The sequence below is a fragment of the Anolis carolinensis genome, chromosome 1 (genome assembly GCF_035594765.1).
Source record: "Anolis carolinensis isolate JA03-04 chromosome 1, rAnoCar3.1.pri, whole genome shotgun sequence".
NCBI classification, from domain to species: domain Eukaryota; kingdom Metazoa; phylum Chordata; class Lepidosauria; order Squamata; family Dactyloidae; genus Anolis; species Anolis carolinensis.
The window spans coordinates 348771768-348788347 of NC_085841.1; the positions used below are offsets into that span (position 1 = coordinate 348771768).

General features: G+C 39.3%; 1 protein-coding gene across 5 annotated transcripts in view; it reads left to right on the forward strand.

Moving 5' to 3' along the window:
• Positions 1-16580, forward strand: part of ppp2r5c (protein phosphatase 2 regulatory subunit B'gamma) — a 100294-nt gene that overhangs the window by 35374 nt on the left and 48340 nt on the right. The gene's annotated exons all lie outside the window — the stretch shown is intronic.

A 16580-nucleotide genomic window follows, 5' to 3' on the forward strand; every position in this document is an offset into this window, starting at 1 on the left:
TTATTTCAGAAAATTGTCCTTCTTTGCAGCATAAGTAAGCAGCAATAAGCAAAAGGGGAAGAAAGGGTTTTTTCATGTACATCATGGTCTTCTACAGTTGCAGTGTGGGCTGTAACCAGAAAGGAAAGCAACTGTAGGATGCCTTCCATTTTATTATAAAAATGCCAACTGTATAAAGCATCTTCAGAGACATGCCTCTTGAAAGATCTGACACAGATTAAAGCAAAACCAGTTTATATATCTTTCTGTACATTGTAGATATTTGTTAATATCTGTGTATTTACAATCATGGTAAATGTAAAAGGGCAGAATATATACTACTGTTATTAAATTTTTAGAAGCTGTAAAGTACGTTAAGTTATCAGTAGTTTCACTATGTTTTTGCTAACTTCCCATATCTAGGATAACTTCGCATTTGCTAGATAAAAATGTTTGTGAAATTGATGGTGGCTTCTAAAGCAGCTTTTCTCATGCTTTTTAATTGGAACAAATCACTGAAATAACTGTCAGGTATCAGGGAACCCTACCATAAACATTATTATTATTATATATCTGAAAAAAATGGAGTTTTTAACCACACGTTTTCACAGAATCCATAGTGACCTCTTGCAGAACCCTAGAGCTTTAGGGAACCCTGGTTGAGAAATCCTGGCCTAAAGCAATCAAACATTGTCAGAGAAACCAATTGTCTCGTTTTCTCTCATAATATTGTTCATAGGATAACATTCCAGTTTCTTTTCCTCCCAGTTTGAATAGTAAAGTAATTGAATTGGTATCTTCACTCATTTCCTTTCTCATGTTCTTGGTGTATTATGAATTGGTGGAGAAAAATTCTAAAGGCAATTGGATTTAGACTTTATTTCTCTCCAGAATAAATTTTACAAGGAGTGCTCTTTTATGTTTGCTATTAAATTATATACTACTAGAATAAAGAATGCAATAGAATTTGATCTTTTTCTTTCATTTTCCTCTCCATGGTTTAATTTTTTTTTATTGTGTTGACAGAGAAAGGGTTGTGTTTGTGTTGATTCTAAGTACTGGGAATGTTTATACAGCAAAAGTAACGTCAGCCATTTTTGAAACATACAGTTAAAGTGATTTTTGTGTAAGCCCCTTGGTTTTAGAGAAGTGCTTCACTATATTTTAAAAGAGTAAAACCATAATATTTTGCCCAGAAAGGATGTATTTATGCTCCTTCCATGGTGATTATTAAAATCTTAAATTGTGATAGTCTGTAATAGAGACCAAATGCCCACATCACATATGCCACTTAGCTTAATCTATCCTAATAATAAATGATTCAAGATACAACGGTTTGACTAAAACTGAGCCTTCTGAACACTCTAAATGATCAGACTAGTCACTCCTGTGTACAGTTTTCCCTACATTTTTTACACAGTACTTTTCTCTTGAAATCACTTTTTTAGTTTTGTAATTTGTTTAACTCATATTGTTAATGAAAATTAAAACACATCTGCATGGCTCCTGTGATCTCTTCCAACTATATGATTTTATTATTCTGTTCTATAATTCTACATGAGATGCTCCCATTCCATGACTCTTGCATACCAGTATGAATAATTATGCATTATGAGTAAGCAGCCCAGATGACTATTTTTAAATTCAAATCGCACTAATCACAATGTGATTTTCCGATTATTGTTAGCTGTTAGAAATGTTTTGGGCTTATCTGTATTTTAGTGAAGACTAACCACACACCATCCCCATTGTGCCCTAAGCAAATCATTTCTTTTCTTCTGTCTGCAATTGCTTAACTACCCCTAAATAGAGCTGTAGTAGATTCCCACTGCTCAGAGCAGATTTGTGGGGTGTAAACATGTGAGAGATAGGTTAACCCTTCTGTTACTCTGTCAGTAGACATCCAGGGATTTCATCCACAGCTTCCTGTTCCGGTTATCCCAGAAGTCAGTTTTTCTGCTTCAGCCATGCAGTACCCTACTACTCAAATTTTCAGCATACAGAAAATGTGCTAACTTCTTTTCTGCACATTTAATTGGGTAGATGCTTTCTCCAAAAGAAATGATGCATAAGAGATTTCCACCATAGAAATTGCCACCAAATTTGTTCTTTGTCCTTTTTAAATTTTCCCCTCATATACCAATATACTCAATAATTTTAAAAAAGTTCTATCCACAGTCTTACAACCGGTTGCCAACCATTATTTTTTATCTAGAGAAGCGTGGTGCACAAAGGTTTCTGTGGTGTCATGTATTACTTTGCAAGCAGAATCATTTAAAAACTCTTTTCTGCAGTGGTTTGTTTCAATAGGACTGAGACCTGAATGAGTACAAATACCTATAGAAGTACTATGATGCCTATTCTACTACATTTAAGATTAATGAGAATTGAATCAGCTGGCAAAATTGTTGGTATTGGGATAGATATGGGGGTGTATGTGGTGCGTCTTTACTAGGACTTTAGGGGTACAGAGAACACATACACAGAACGTACCCTGTGGAATTCAGAGTGGATAGGAAGAGAAGAGGGAGGTTTTATTTTTTGCCACATAGTCCCATGCTTTTGTTAAACGTCTCCATGGGGATGAATGATAACCAGTCACTCTAGAGAAAGTTAAAAAGGTACACTTAACAATGTCATTAGTTTGGAGTCTAATCTAATCACTAGCTTGCCTAGCTGCTGAAAACTACTCTACTCATGTACAAGTCTAGAAATTTGAGTCGGGTTTTTGACTGAGTTGACTTACCCACAGGTCAATGTAAGTTCTGTGCCTTAATTTTTATCAAAAAACAAACCACCCCCTTCAGTGCTAAAGGCAAGAGCTGAGGTCATCCCAGGGGAACTCAAAATAAGTTTGGACTCGCTATATTTAGTTTTGGCCCCCAAACCTACCTTTGACTTATGCACAAGTATGGCCCTGGTGGCACAGTGTGTTAAAACGCTGAGCTGCTGACCTTGCGGACCAAAAGGTCCCAGGTTCAAATCCCGGGAGCGGAATGAGTGCCCGCTGTTAGCCCCAGCTCCTGCCAACCTAGCAGTTCGAAAACATGCAAATGTGAGTAGATCAGTAGGTACCGCCACATGACCTTGGAGGTGTCTACGGACAAAGCCGGCTCTTCGGCTTAGAAATGGAGATGAGCACCAACCCCCAGAGTCGGTCACGACTGGACTTAGCGTCAGGGGAAAACCTTTACCTTTACCTATGTATGGTAGACACTTTCCCATCTGTATCACCTTTAGATTGTGCATGATCTCTCTCTCTCTCTCTCTCTCTCTCTCTCTCTCTCTCTCTCTCTCTCTCTCTCTCTCTCTCTCTCTCTCTCTTTGTCCTTTTCCACTTTTCCAATTTGTAAAAGTTTTCCTGAATTTTTCTTTTCCACATTTTGTTTCGAGTGTATGAAAACTAATTTTCTTGGTCTGGTCTTCGATGGTGAAAGTAACAATCTGCTGAATTTCAGTTGGATTCTGATTTCTTTCTAAACATAGTTGTCTTATATATCTCCCCGCCCCCCAAAGATTGTTTACACCTAGATAATTATTTCCATTAGCAAAAATAGACAGTAGAATTCATACAAAGGCAAAGAACTGCCTTAAATAGGAACTGAAATAAGCACAGTATCTTCTCAAAGCAATGTTATAGATTGTATCACAATAGTTATCCTGAGTTGTCAAAAGTTAGCTATCATACTCACTGGTCATTTTTTTCTTCTAAATATAATTAAGAAATACATCTCACAGGAGGAAGGTAAACTGGAAAGGGTCAAAAAGCCAGGTCAGTTTTTTGTTAATTAATACATGGGTCATATTCTGCCATTGAAAGGAAATCTAATAGTCGTCTGTGTGTGATAGTAAGGATACAAGAACTTTCCATGAATGATAGAAAGTTAGAAAAATCACATGCGGTTCAGAAAACATTTATAAAATGAGAATGTATGAAATGGCATTTGCTAAATAGATAAGATAGGCATCTACCATGCACCCAAGATAAGTGCCACTCACACCTACTGGTAGCTATGCTGTCAGTAGCTATGCTGTCAGAAAATGTTTTGAATGACAATACCATGATTTTACATTAATTATGTCTGATTATAGTAACTTTAAATGATAATATTGAGAGTTTCAAATGATTAGATTTAGGTGTGGAACATATTTTGAAAGGGTGGAGTCAGAAGTTGGGTGGGAAGGCCTAACTCATCTTCTCATGATGTGTCAGCCAATGCTTCATCCATACAGGAGCTGGACTTGAAAAAAGGTTCCAATCAATTGTACTGAGAGGTTATAATAATACGGCGATTACTGCATGAGGGCAAGGGGGACTTAATGCTATCTGGGGGGAGGGGGGAACTTTAATCCTGCCTAGTTTTACCTTGTCCTTCCTGGAACAGTACACATACATTACCCACAAGACTTGTACCCCGTGGAAGGGTCTTGAATCCTATCTGTACTGGCTTCTAGTATGTATATTTATTGACATTCATTAACAAGATTTGTAATAGTTGCTGAAAACATGGCATAATGTTTTGGATATGTTTATCCCTTCACATATTGGGTTCTGTGAAGTAATGACGAGAAGTCTCGCTTTGTTTACGCATATATAGCATTCAGTGCGCTATTAGAAGCACTATTATTACTAATAATAAGTGGAGTATGTGTTCACAAGGCTTGGGCCCAAATCAGTTTGAACGAAAATTATTTGTAATATTCAGCTGTCCGTTCAGTATAATTTCCAAAAACAGAACGAGGAAGAGGGGACCGCAAAGCCCAGCAAAACAAATTAGGGGAGCCAGATTTTATCAGCTACTAGAGAGGATGCAGTTAAGTCTGCACTATACCTGAGGCAGGGGTCTGCTGTGGAGCTTCTGGAGAAGATGGGATTACTGAAGCGTTTTTTTCTACCTTCCCCAGCAACAGCAGTGTCCGTCCATTTTTTCTGGAACGTTTTCTAGGTTCCTCTTCCAAAGAGGGCCCTGATAGAAACTTTCTTTCCCAGCAGCACTTGCATGGGGCGGGCATTGAAAAGTCTCTGAATTGAGTTGAAGTTTTTCTCTCCCTGTTTCTCAGCCAGTAAAAAGCTGGGTTGTGTCCATGCTCTGATTGGCTGAGAATGGACACAACTGGCTACTACAATTCCCAGAACTCTCTCTTGCAGTTTGTCTTATTTTAAAAACATGTTATGATAAAAATTTAAAATAATTCTAAAAAATCAATAGTTTGGTGAATTGTTTTGAAACTTGGCAGGCCTACAGTTGTTAATGGGGTCTTAAACTGAGGTAGGTTTTATGCACATCGGCCTTAAAATGACTGAGGATTGAACCTTTAAAATTTCCCATTGTAGCCAATGGGCAGAGTCTTTGCTGAATAACACCTCTCCCGAATAAAGTAACTTCCCAGCCAACAATGGACCCCGAAACGGCATGCCTTTTGGCCAAATTGCACACCTCTAGTGTTCACAACACTTCTGGCAAACCTGTAATTCTTAACATAACACTGTAAAATTTGGCACTGTTAGGAAACTGTGTCAGAGATGGGGGAAATGGCCTACTGAGGCTGAGACAGTCATTTCACTAAGGTTACCAACTGCATGGATGGCTTTCACAGTGTTCAACCTTATTTCTCTCATAACATCAACTTCCCATCGCATGTCGGGGGGTGGGGGGGCAATGCCAGCTAGCTTGTAGAGTTTATCAAGAGATGTAGGTTTAAGACTTCCTGTGATTATTCTGCATGTTTCGTTCAGTGCTATGTTTACCTGCTTCTCGTGGGCAGGTTTGTGCCACACAGGGCAGGCATACTCAGCAGTTGAGTAAGACAAGGCCAGGGCTGATGTTCTTATTAATTTTGGGTCTGCACCCCATGCGCTGCCAGTAAGTTTCCGCAGGATGTTATTGTGTGCAGCTACTTTGTGTTTGGTGTTCATCCAGTGTTTCCTATATGTCAGTGTTCGATCTAAGGTGACACCAAGATATTTAGGATAGAAACAATGTTCAAGCTCTTGTCCTTCCCAGGTAACTTTCAATTTCTTATTGGCTTCACGGTTCCATAGGTGGAAAGTGCACACATGTATCTTGGCAGGGTTAGGCTTCAGGTTTCTTTGTAGCTGGAGAGATCTTTCAAGGCATTAGTAAGTTGGATTTTGACTGTTTCAAAGTCTTTTGCTTGTGTTGTTAGGCCAAGGTCATCAGCATATATAAAACTCTTTGTGAGTGGTGGTTGTGGCTGATTGTTAGTAAAGGTGTTAAACAAAGTCGATGCAAGAACGCTGCCTTGGGGTAAACCATTCTTTTGCCTCCTCCATATACTTCTCCTGCCTTGAAACTCCACATAGAAGCTACAGTTTTCTAGGAGGGTCTGGACAGTTTTTGTAAAATCATAGTCCCGGGTGATATGGTATATTTTATGAAACATTTTCCTATGTTGCACCTTGTCATAGACTGCTGTAAGGTCCACAAAAACTGTTCCCGTAATGCAACCTTTCTCATATCCTTCCTCGATGTACTCAAGTCAGATTAAGAATTTGGGCTGTACAGTTTTTCCCTGGTCTGAAACCTGCTTGTTGTGGAATAAGCTGGAGTTCAATAACAGGTCCTAATTGATTTAATAGCATCCTCTCATATACTTTGTATAGATGGCATAGGAGAGAGATTAGTCGGTAGTTCTTGGCATTGGAGGCATCTTTGCCAGGTTTTAAAATGGCAATGATCTTAGTTTTTCTCCATAGTCTGGGAATCTGTGTGCCAAGCATTGATTGTAAAATTTCAAAAGCCAGTTTTCAGCTTTGGGGCCCAAATGTTTGATTTGCTCCATCATCTGGTCATCTAGACCAGGTGCTTTACCAGTTTTGTATTGCTTAATAACTTCTCTGAGTTCTTTCAGGTTTAGAGGAGATGACAACTGGTAGGTTTCAAGGTCTGGCTCCCTGTTGATTTTCACCTTTACTCTGCTGCAGTTGGTTTTCCCATTCTGAATTAGCTGGTGTGCTATCTGGTCTGGAGTTACATTTGCATGTCCGCAGTTGACCAAACGGTCACTATACAGGCGCCTCAGCGATTGCCAGGCTCTTCAGCTAGTCTTGGACATATCAAGATTCTCAAGCAGTTCTATCCAGCTCTATCCAACTCCTATAAATCATGGTGAATTCTCTCCAAACCTCTCTAGCATGTTCAATTGCTGATCAATTTCTCTGTTTGCTGTGTGCCATAGAAAAGAATAAGAAAGGGTTATGGGAGAGGCAGTAAGTGGGGTCATGCAAATTCCACACCAATTGAGAGAGCCAGAAACACTGGGGTGTCTGTGTTAGAGGAAACACATAAAATCTAGAAAGAAATCATCCCCATATGAAAGTCTTCACTTGGGTGGTGCGCAGTATTGTGTTTGTGGAGGACACTGGCAGGACTCTTGTTCTTGTTCATGGTGCTCACTATAACCTGCAATGTCATTGGAGGGAGCGCCATTGGTGTCTCATGAGTAGTGGGAGCTATAGCTGTTTGTGGAGGCAAGAACTTGTCTGTGTAAGTGGACACCCCAGCCATACACATATACATATTTTCACTTTTATTATGTGAATAGATTGTAAGCCGCTCCAAGTCCCTTTTTTGGGGGATGGGGTAAGATATAATGTTGTTATTGTTGTTGTTATATGGGAAACAGCAGGAGAAATTTGAAATTTGCATCTGTACGCAGATGTTCAACTCTGTCACTCCTTTCCACCTATCACAAAGGAGGCTGTTCAGGTCCTGAACTGGTGCTTGACCGCTGTGTTGGACTGGATGAGAGCAAACAAATTGAAGTTGAATCCAGACAAGACAGAGGTCCTCCTGGTCAGTCGTGAGGCCGAACAGGGTATAGGATTACAGCCTGTGTTGAACGGGGTCACACTCCCCCTGAAGACTCAGGTTCACAGTCTGGGTGTTCTCCTAGATTCATCACTGAGCCTGGAACCCAGGTCTCGGTGGTGGCTAGGGGAGCATTCACAGAACTGAGACTTGTGTGCCAGTTGCGCCCTTACCTTGGCAAATCTGACTTGGCCACGGTGGTCCACACTCTGGTTACATCCCGTTTGGATTACTGCAACATGCTCTATGTGAGGTTGCCTTTGAAGACTGCCTGGAAGCTATAGTTAGTACAATGGGTGGCAACCAGATTGATAACTGAGGCGGCATACAGGGAACGTACTACTCCTCTATTACACCAGCTCCACTGGCTGCCTTTATGCTACCAAGCCCAATTCAAAGTGCTGGTTTTGACCTATAAAAACCCTAAACGGTTCTGGTTCAACTTACCTGTCCGAATGTATCTCCTCCTGTGCCATCAAGAACTTTAAGATCGTCCGGGGAGACCCTGCTCTCGGTCTTACCTGCCTCGCAAGCGCGGCTGGTGGGAACAAGGGACAGGGCCTTCTCAGTGGCGGCTCCTCGGCTGTGGAACACTCTCCCTAGCAATATTCGGTAGGCTCTGTCTCTTTTGGGCTTCAGGAAGTGTCCAGAGGAGGGCGACTAAAATGATTGAGGGTCTGGAGAACAAGCCCTATGAGGAGAGGCTTAAAGAGCTGGGCATGTTTAGTCTGCAAAAGAGAATGCTGAGAAGAGACATGATAGCCATGTACAAATATGTGAGGGGAAGTCATAGGGAGGAGGGAGCAAGCTTGTTTTCTGCTGCCCTGCAGACTAGGACACGGAACAATGGATTCAAACTACAGGAAAGGAGATTCCACTTGAACATCAGGAAGAACTTCCTCATTGAGAGCTGTTCGACAGTGGAACTCTCTCCCCCGGGCTGTGGTGGAGGCTCCTTCTTTGGAGGCTTTTAAGCAGAGGCTGGATGGCCATATGTCAGGGGTGCTTTAAATGCGATTTCCTGCTTCTTGGCAGGGAGTTGGACTGGATGGCCCATGAAGTCTCTTCAAATTCTATGATTCTATGGTTGTGTGCCCAAGCATTTAATGAGTAAGCTCTATGACCTGACACGGCCCACTCTGTTAGCTTTTAGGAGAGAATTAAAAACATGGCTCTTCCATTGTGCTTTCGGTGAGTAATGTCTGTCATATATCTCCGTATTACTCCCCTCCGAACTTCTATCCTCCAGATTACCCCTTCCAAATGTCCCTGCCCATAGTGGAGTACTTCTCTGTCCCTCTCACTCCGGGTTTTATCTTTGTGTTCAAGTGGCCTGCCCTTGATTTATAGTTTTTTTGTTTTTTTTTTCTTGATTTCTTGATGTTCTGTTTATTATTATTTATTGTATTTTAAATGGTGTTATGATATGTTGTTCTTATATTTTATTATGTTGTATTGCTCTGGGCATGGCCCCATGTTAGCCGCCCCGAGTCCCCATTGGGGAGATGGTGGCGGGGTATAAATAAAGTTTTATTATTATTATTATTATTAAATTAAGGTTTACGCCCAAGGTTCCTGGATGAATGGATTTAAGTATTTGTTTTAAGCTTGTATACTGTTTGTATTAAGTAAAGCCTGTTTAAAATGTGTTATGTTTTATTTTATTGAATTTTGTTATTGGCATTGAATTTGCCAGATTTTGTAAGCCGCCTTGAGTCCCCTCAGGTGAGAAAGGCGGGTAGAAATGCTGTAAATAAATAAATAAATTTCCAGGACAAAAGACAACCGAGATTTCACCATGTTTTGCAGTGAGGAAAGGACATGAATTTTGTACTGGATGATGCAGGTTGCAAAGAAATCAGAATCAGGTAGGGTTAATGTCAGTGAACAGAAGAAGAGTACTTGGGGAAAAGTCTGAAAGGTTTGGTTTTAAATACATTAAGCATGAGATGATGACCAAAGTATTGAAGTGGAAATATTGGAGAGGCATCTAGAGAAGCAGAATTGGATAGGAGGAGAATATTGTAATCAGTATGAACATAGTATTGAAAATAATTATATTTGACAGTGTATAGAGAGAGAACAGCGGAGTGATTTTTTTTAACCTTTCATGCTGATATTGCATATAGTGCAAGTGAAGGATATATTTTACAACCATTGAAGATTTTGATCTATGTGTATACAATGATCTGCACATTTACCACATGAGTAGCTTTGCTGATGGGCCAGGCTGTGGCACAGCTGGTTAGTAGCCAGCTGCAATAAATCACTACTGACCGAGAGGTCATGAGATTGAAGCCCGGGTCGGATTGAGCTCCCAACTATTAATAACCTAGCTCACTGTTGACCTAATCAGCTCGAAATGCAGTTGCATCTGCCGAGTTGAAAATTTAGATACCACTTAATGCAGAGAGGCTAATTTAACTAACGACCCCATAAAACTTCTAGCAGCATGCGGAAAGGAATGAGGAAGAACTCGGTGTCACAAGTGGACAATGAAGCGGCAGCTCCTCCTGTGGCCGGAATCAAGCATACCCTCGTGAAGCTGGAAACCGGAAAATATTAAATTGCCTCTGTGTCTGTCTATATATTGTATGTCTAATGGCATTGAATGTTTGCCATGTATATGTGCATTGTAATCCTCCCTGAGTCCCCTTCAGGGTGAGAAGGGTGGAATATAAATACAGTAGAGTCTCACTAATCCAAGCCTCGCTTATCCAAGCCTCTGGATAATCCAAGCCATTTTTGTAGTCAATGTTTTCAATATATCGTGATATTTTGGTGCTAAATTCGTAAATACAGTAATTACAACATAACATTACTGCGTATTGAACTACTTTTTCTGTCAAATTTGTTGTATAACATGTTGTTTTGGTGCTTAATTTGTAAAATCATAACCTAATTTGATGTTTAATAGGCTTTTCCTTAATCCCTCCTTATTATCCAAGTTATTCGCTTATCCAAGCTTCTGCTGGCCCGTTTAGCTTGGATAAGTGAGACTCTACTGTACTGTAAATAAAATAAATGGGTATTTTTCCATATATATTATGTCAACAGTTCAAGTTGTGGATCACTGTTCAGGTTTCTTCTTTGATGCCTGTGTTTTTCTTATATCACAGCTAGGGACTATAAAATGCATCACCTATTACCAGCCATGCCATGCAAGTATTCTATGCTCCATGAAAGGGAATCACATTGTGGCCATACAGCAGCCTCTCACACAGTGATCATAGTCTTGGAACCCCACTAATCCAATATCTAGTGATGCTTATATCCTTTCTTGTGCTCCTTCTCACTTGTTGTTTGAATTTAACTGAGACCTCTAGTTTATACAGCAAAAATATGGAACCTCTTCTATAATGTTATTAAAGAGATAGTAAAATGACAAGTCAAAAAGCTACCATATGGTTTCTGGCTTTGAGGAATTGAAAGAACAAATATGCAGGCCATCTGTTCAGGTGGTTAGTTAAATTTGAAGGTTGATAGTTTAGAATCATAGAATCGTAGAGTTGGAAGAGACCTCACGGGCCATCCAGTCCAACCCCCTGCAAGAAGCAGGAAAAATGTATAGTATTCCTGAAAATATGGAAGTGTCTACAAGATTTGACCTGTGCCTGTCCTGATTGGTTCAAAGGCATTTAGAAATACATTTACCGTATATACTCGAAGATAAGCCAAGTTTTTCAGCCTTTATTTATGAGCTGAAAAAGCCTCCCCCGGCTTATATTCGGGTCAAGGTCAAGCCAGCAGCCGGAGCCTGGAGGCCACAGTATGTTTTCTTTTCCAAAACCTCCCTTCTTCGCTTCTCCTCCCAGGCTGGTTTTCTTATTTTTTTGAGAGAGAGAAAGACAACAAGCGAATGTTTTCACAGCTGAAAGGAGAATGTGAGAGAAATCCTTGCAAGCCAGATTGCATGGGTAGAAGGGGAAGGAAAAAAGATATTCTTGCAAATTTGCATGATTCATTACTATTATTATTATTATTATTATTATTACTACTACTACTACTACTATTGCAAGAACATTTGAGTCCAAAGGGAGGGAAGGAGGGAAAAGAGAGCAACAGAAGATGTGTATTTCTTTTTATTCCTAAGGAAACAAAAATGAGGTGGGTTTTTTGGGAGGGGGAGAGAAGTTTTAAAAAGCCCTTTCTGACTACTTTTAGAGTTTGAAAAAGGGAGAAAGAAAAGAGGTGGGAAAGGGCAGGAGAAAAGAGGACAAAGTTGTTTTTTAGGGGGACTTTGTTTTGAGAGGATTTGCAAAGGTTTCAGGGGGAAATACACATGTGAAATCTATATATATAAAAGGGTGATGGAATCGCGGCACCGAGCAAAACAACAAAAGTAAAGGCCCCCCAATCTCGAAATTTGACAACACAACCCATCATCCACTCCTTAAGGTTGAAACAACACAAAATCACTTCACGCACCTCCACATGGACAGAACCCACAACGCACCATCGGGAGCCATGCCAGGAGGGAGGGAAAGAGAAAGCATAATGGCCGCCGGCAAGAGGAAAGGCAGGCAATGGGAAAAAGCTGTCCCCTGGGTCCTAGCGCCCGCCCATCATCAGAATCATTTATCTCCACTATACAACCTTATCCCACCTTCTACAACATCCAACCCATTTTAATACTCTATATTTTAAATATATGCTATGAACCATGACAATCAACACAATCTGACTCTTAATATTTTAACAAGCTTAAAATCACAACACCAAATAAAAAACAACACTCTTAAAACACGGGAATACCAGACACTAAACAATCAGGGCCAGCTAACACCTCCCACGATCTGCCATGCAGGACACAATCCAAGCACTTCCAACAGATGGCCACCCAGCCTTTCAATAATAATAATAACATCATCATACAATCCTAAGGTTTGCAGAGACCCCAGAGGCCTGACTATTTCTGTGGCCCTTACATGTCACATCTCTTTTTGTGTTTGGAACCTTTAGAGTGTTTGCTTATATCTTCGACAAACTCCTGACAGATGGCCAGCCAATATCTCCACAATCTCCACCATAAAAATAATAATAGAATTCTATAGTCACAGAGATAGCAGAGACCCCTAAAGCCCATCCAGTCCAACCCCTTCCTGCCATGGAGAACACAATCCAAACATTCCCAACAGATGGCCATACAGCCTCTTGATAATAACAATACTAATATCACGGAATCCTTATGTTTCCAGACAGCCCTAAGAATCATCCAGTACAACCTCCTTCTACCATGCAAGACCACACAATCCAAACACTCCTGACAGATGGCCACCCACCCACTATATAATAATAATGATAATAAAGATAATAATCATGATGATAACAGCAACAACAACAATAATAATAATCATAGAACTATACCATCCAATAATTTGGAGCCACCCCTAACGGCCATCCACCCCCCAACCCTTTCTACTATGCCCCAAGACACAATCTAACCATTCACAACACTTGGACAACGTATGCATACTATACAATACTACACAGTGACAAAGACCCCCTCTACTCTCACCACTTTCACATTACACAAACAACCAAATACAAAGACAACCATACAACAGACATTCAATACCACCACTAACTCAAATTTCTCACCAACACCACCAGACAACGCCACAGCAACGCGTGGCCAGGCACAGCTAGTTAGTATATATAATGATAGATCTATATCTAGCTCTGCATTGTTTATGTAGGCATTATATGTTTACCTGTTACTATGTTGGAAGCTGGCCTGAGTCCCCAGGGGGAGATAGATAGGGCAGGGTACAAATGAAACTTGTTGATGATGATGATGATGATGATGATTATTATTATAAAGTTATTGTTGCTTTTCCACTTATAGAGTTCATTTACTGTTTTTCTTTGAAATACAGTAAATATTCAAAACATTTAACCCACTGATGCCTCAATTAATATAATTTTATTGATATCTAATTTTATTTTTGAAATTTACCAGTAGCTGCTGCATTTCCCACCCTCGGCTTATACTCGAGTCAATAAGTTTTCACAGTTTTTTGTGGTAAAATTAGGTGCCTCGGCTTATATTTGGGTCGGCTTATACTCGAGTATATACGGTATATTTCCTGATTGTGATAATTAATAGTGGATCAATTCTTCTGGAGAACAATAAAATTCCTTAGAGAGGAAGCATGCTTCTGTGATAAAATGGTTTATCTTTTTTTTTAAAGTGTAATGTAATAAGTAAGCAGTAATCCAAGTCTCTTTCCTCCAATAGATGCTTTGTATTGCCTTTGTATTGGCTTTCCAATTCATGTATATAGAGTAGTAAGAGACATCCTCACTGTTCTTTATGTGCTATAAATCTATCGATACTACCATAATCTCTGTACTGTACTGGAAATCTATAAAATGATCTTGAATAGGGTGTTTGCTGTAATTTCAGGCACTTGTACATTGTGGTGTATTTTTGGTTGTTTGGGACTATTCTACAATTCTGAGCCTGAAATGAAGTAGTAGTAGTAGTATTAGGTAGTACTAAAATAATACTTTATTTGTGCCCCATTCTATCTCCCCAAGGGGACTCGGAGTGGTTTCCAAAAAAATAAAAAATGGCAAACATTCAATGCCAAAAACAGACAATGATAAATCAAAACAGTGGATAAAACAATCTCAAAATAAACATATAAAACTAAATAAACATAATTGAACTTAAATAAACATAATATAACCCATCACACACAATTTCCACAGGCTAAAGTAGGTGTCCAATATCTAGGTGAGGATATATATAAAGGTGTACTAGTCTTCCTCTCCTCTCCATATGCTAAGGTGCATAAATGAGTTTTAAAGGCTTTATAAAGGAGAAGAGGGTGGGTGCCATTTTTATTTCTTTAGGGAGGGAGTTCCAGAGGAAGGGGGGCAAACACAGAGAAGGCCCCCTCTCTCATCCCCACCAATCATACATGAGACGTGGATGAGACCAAGAGGAAGGCTTCCCCCATCAGACCACAGTGCTCAAGCTGGTTTGTATACGGAGATGTAGTTCTTCAAATAGTCTGACACACTGACCTTTGTAAACTTGATAATTGATTCTTTGTCTCCAGCCAAATAGAAATACTCGGTATACAGAACTAATAACAACATGGTATCATGTCCTATCAATTCTGCAGTATAGCAGTATTGTCTTAATCAATGATTATTTACATATATTTTTCCTGAAATGCTGCCTATGGCATAAGCTAGTACATTCTCTCTTATCAAAAAATCAAATTTCTACCTTACCACAGTTCTTCCATAAGTAGGAAAAGCAGCCCCTTGGATTTCATATATGTACGGTTTCCATGGTGATGATATGCCACAGAGACATCTTGAAACAATATTCCCACAAGTTAGCAGAAATGTAAAAAATGCTATTTTACCATAAGTAATCCCATGCACTATTCATTAATAGCCTCTCTTTTTCCATTGTCTTCAATACTTTTTATATAGTCAGCTGGTCCCATTAACATATAATAAAAGCAAAAAATGCTTTGTTTGCCATTTGATCCTAATTAATTTAAGTCTAGTTTTGAATAAATCACTTACCATTTTACATGTATCTTAAAATGACACTGCATATGTGTTCATTGAGAAACAGAAATAATGATATTCCTTGTTCTCCCTACGAATGTCTTTTTTGGTTTGCTTCTATAGTAGTAGTGAGTCCAGAAAAATAATATAGCTTATTTTTAGAGCCTCTGGACAATTCTGGAATTTCTACACTTGAAAGAGTAATAACTGGCATGTTCAGTGTTTCCTTGTGGGGCATGTAGCTAAATTGCATGCTCTAAGGGAGAATTGCAGAAATCCTTAGGAAGTCCATCTTGGTGTGAAACTTAAATTAGAATAGTATTATTACCACATAAGCAGTTAAGATTCAGAATTGTTCAATGTCCATTCGTCAAATGTTCTTAATGAATATATAACTTTTCCTCTTAAACACCCAAATATTTAGGATATTTTCAATATTTAGAGTTCATATGTATTGTGATACAACTATGCTATTTATTCTTCATAAAGAAATTTCAGTTTTAGATGGCATGCTAGCTGCACCAATGCTGTCTCCTATAATTAACATAGGACAGCTAAATCCTTCACTATTCTACCCTCCCACTTTCCATTATCTCTGAAGTTGATAAACCCATTTGCCCTTTATTTTGCCACCTAAAAACACCTTTCTCAAATTCTAGCAGCACAGTGACTTATTGGGTGGAGGAATATTAGGCTTTGTTTTTAACCTTTTTCTACCTACTGTTCCTTTTTTTACTGCTTCAGTGTTTTGTTTTATTGTTTTATACCTTTGTAAATGTGTGATTTACTTGGTAGTTGTAATAGATTATTTTGAGCACCCTGATACCAGGGCAGAGGGCAGTTTATCCATTTCAGTGAATGAATGAGTATAACAGCTCATTATGGGATCTATCAACATAAGCTAGTTTACTGGATGTTTCATAGCTAACAAAACTATTTTTAGGGGTTTTGTGGCTGACCTTTCAGGATGCCGACCCACTTCACTTTTCAATATATAAAAGTTATTTCAACAGAGTTATGTAATATTTTATGCATATGCTGGATAACTCATGGCAAAACATCCTGCTTCCTAAAGTGGCCAGTAAGATTCCTCCAGAAATCTCACAGAACTTGAAAGCAATAGCCCATTCCTCACTATGACTTCCTAATAAGTGGTAATTTATCACAGCAGATAGTAGCTGAATGTGAAAGTTTCATAAAATCATAATCGCTTGTAAGTACACTGTGTGAATT